Source organism: Ranitomeya variabilis, chromosome 2 (assembly GCF_051348905.1).
Source record: "Ranitomeya variabilis isolate aRanVar5 chromosome 2, aRanVar5.hap1, whole genome shotgun sequence".
NCBI classification, from domain to species: Eukaryota; Metazoa; Chordata; class Amphibia; order Anura; family Dendrobatidae; genus Ranitomeya; species Ranitomeya variabilis.
This window is the reverse complement of record NC_135233.1, coordinates 601,861,815-601,865,558: the sequence shown is the minus strand read 5'-3', so window position 1 is coordinate 601,865,558 and position 3,744 is coordinate 601,861,815.

Genomic DNA, 3,744 nt, shown 5'->3' with positions numbered 1-3,744 from the left:
ATATACTATATAGAGGAGATGACATACAGGTACATACTACATACAGCAGGAGATGACATACAGGTATATACTATATACAGAAGGAGATGACACACAGGTATATACTATATACAGGAGCAGATTACCTACAGGTATATAGTATATACAGGAGGAGATGACATACAGGTATATGCTATGTATAGGAGGAGATGACATACAGGTATATACTATATACAGGAGGAGATGACACACAGATATATACTATATATAGGTGAGATGACACACAGGTATATACTATATACAGGAGGAGATTACATACAGGTATATACTATATATAGGAGGAGATGACATACAGGTATATACTATATACAGGGGAGATGACACACAGCAGGTATATACTATATACAGGGGAGATGACATACAGGTATATACTATATACAGGAGATGACATACAGGTGTATACTATATATAAGGGAGATGACAAACATGTATATACTGAGGTGAAAATGAGAGGTGTGAGTGCAAAATGAGAGTGAGGGAAAATAGTGGAGTGATCGGAAAATGACAGATGTGAGGTCGAAATGACAAGTGTTAGGGGGGAATGAGAGGAGTGAGGGGGAAAATAAGAGGAGTGAGGGGGAAAATGAGAGGTGTGAGGGAGAAAATGAGAGATGTGAGGGGGAAAATGAAAGATGTGATGGGGAAAATGAGAGGCGTGATGGGAAAATAAGAGAAGTGAGGTGCTATAACTAACCACAGATATTTACTATGCCCAGGCAACGCCGGGCTCTTCAGCTAGCTTAGATTTACAATCTCCATGCTTTTCTCATGGTCAACTTTATGTGGCCTGTTCAAGAGTTGGAACAGCCAAAAATCTGTTTGTCTTTGCACCTGAAGGAAAAACTAAGAATGTCTTTTATCAAAAGGCTCTCGAATAAGTAGTAGAAGATTACTTCACATTACTTGGCCAATTTAGTTAAATCTGTGTGGAATATCTCTGGTGTTGAAATATATGTTGTAAAATGCTTCTATTAGCTTAGTTTTCGCCTTTTAATAATTACATTTCTATCTATTTGTTTTGTGTTTTTTTTCTGCAGAATAAATTTTTGTTAACACATTCTATTTTGCTAACAGCAGTTATTACCCCGGGCGAAGCCGGGTAATACAGTGTTGTGAACTGTGTTTCTGGGCTCCCTCTGGTGGTCACTAACGGTATTGTGTTATGCATGTCTTGTTGCAGGCCTGAGCTCCAGCTGTGTCGTTAAGCAGCGGGTGTTCCCTATTTAAGTCTCCTCCGGACTCAGTCTCTTGCCTGGCATCGTTGTATCCAGACCTATATGGTCTCCTCCGGATTCCTTTCAGTCTGTCTCATGCAAGAAAAGCTAAGTCCGTTTTGTATAATTTGGATCGTTTGCATTTTTCAATGTCTTTGTCCAGCTTGCTTAATATTTGATTTTCTGGCTCGCTGGAAGCTCTAGGGGGCTGATATTCTCCCTCCGCACCGTCAGTCGGTGTGGGGGTTCTTGAATGTTCAGCGTGGATGTTTTTGTAGGGTTTTCTGCTGACCGCATAGTCCACTATCTATTTTCTGTCTATCTAGACTAGTGGGCCTCACTTTGCTGAATCTAGTTCATCTCTACGTTTGTGTTTTCCTCTTGCCTCACCGTTATTATTTGTTGGGGGCTTTCTATATCTTTGGGGTTCAATTTCTCTGGAGGCAAGTGAGGTCTTATTTTCCCTCTAGGGGTAGTCAGTTCTCCGGCTGGCTCGAGACGTCTAGAACCAACGTAGGCACGTTCACCGGCTGCTTCTAGTTGTGTGTGTTAGGATCAGGTATGCGGTTAGCCCAGTTTCCACCTCCCTAGAGCAGTATTTATGTTTTTGCTATCTTGCCGGAATATCAGAGATCCTCTACCACTGGGATCATAACAGTACAGCTAGTATTTATATATGTGTACATATGTAAACCTGGAATTCTATCCTGTTGGGTCACACTGTGATTTTACTGTACGCAGCTGCTAAAATGTTGTGTTTTCAAGGTGTGTAAAAATCGGATGGCACTCGCACCATGGGGCCCCTGTGTGGCTGCACCGATGACATGTCTGCCACTGGGGGCTTACCGTGGGGACAGAGATCATGATGGCTGCAGCACCAATGGAAAGGATCAACCTTCTCTCTTCAGCTCCTGGCTCCTGTGTGGCAGTGATTACCCCTCAGCTGCACCAAACACTGTGCAGCCCTAAAAGTGTGGAGTGGAAGGAGAGGAATGGTCAGGTCCATCCAGGGGCGGATTATAAGAGGGTCAATCTGGGCAGTAGCCCAGGGCCCAGTGGTGTGGGGGGGCCCTGGGCTACCGCACAGATTGCCCGCCGGCCACCGCCATCAGGGCATTACTGCATGTGCCCCTGTCAGACTGGCATATCTGTTGTGAATTTGGATTCTGGGCTCCCCCGGTGGCTACTGGTGGAATTGAACTGGTGTCTTCATCTTCTCTGTTCACCTGTTCCCATCAAGATGTGGGAGTCGCTATATAACCTTGCTGCTCTGTTAGTTGCTTGCCGGTCAACAATGTTATCAGAAGCCTCTCTGTGCTTGTTCCTGCTCCTAGACAACTACTAGATAAGTTGGACTCTTGTCCATGTTTGTTTTTGCATTTTTGTTCCAGTTCACAGCTGAAGTTTCGTTACTGTGTCTGGAAAGCTCTTGTGAACAGGAATTGCCACTCTGGTGTTATGAGTTAATGCCAGAGTTTTAAAGTAATTTCTGGATGGTGTTTTTGATAGGCTTTTCAGCTGACCATGAAAGTGTCCTTTCTGTCTTCTGCTATGTAGTAAGTGGACCTCAAATTTGCTAAACCTATTTTCATACTACGTTTGTTATTTCATCTCAACTCACCGCCAATACATGTGGGGGGCCTCTGTCTCCTTTCGGGGTATTTCTCTAGAGGTGAGCTAGGACTAATATTTTCCTCTGCTAGTTTTATTTAGTCCTCCGGCTGGTGCTGGGCATCTAGAATCAACGTAGGCATGCTACCCGGCCACTGCTAGTTGTGCGTTAGGTTTAGTTCATGGTCAGCTCAGTTCCCATCTTCCAAGAGCTAGTTCCTATATATGCTTATGCTATGTTCTCTTGCCATTGAGATCATGACAGTTTGACCGGCCTTCAAAGTGTTAATTGTTTGGGCTGAAGCAGGAGAAAAAGAAGTGTTGAAGGGAAATTTTTTTATTTTTTTTTCCCCCTCAGAGTTTTGCTGCCTAGCCCTTAATTGCTGTCTAGCTGCTTCTTACCTCCTCTTAACCCTTGAATGGCTCTGTGTCCACCTGTTTGTAATGGATCTTCAGAGTGTAACTGCAGGTTTGAATAATCTCGCCACGAAGGTACAAAATTTGCAAGATTTTGTTTGTCATGCACCTGTATCTGAGCCGAGAATTCCTTTGCCGGAATTTTTCTCGGGGAATAGATCCGGGTTTCAGAATTTTCGAAATAATTGCAAATTATTTTTGTCCCTGAAATCTCGCTCTGCTGGAGACCCTGCACAGCAGGTCAGGATTGTGATTTCCTTGCTCCGGGGCGACCCTCAAGACTGGGCTTTTTCATTGACACCAGGGGATCCTGCGTTGCTCAATGTGGATGCGTTTTTTCTGGCCTTGGGGTTGCTTTATGACGAACCTCATTTGGAGCTTCAGGCAGAAAAAACTTTGATGTCCCTATCTCAGGGGCAAGATGAAGCGGAAATTTACTGCCAAAGATTCCGTAAATGGTCTG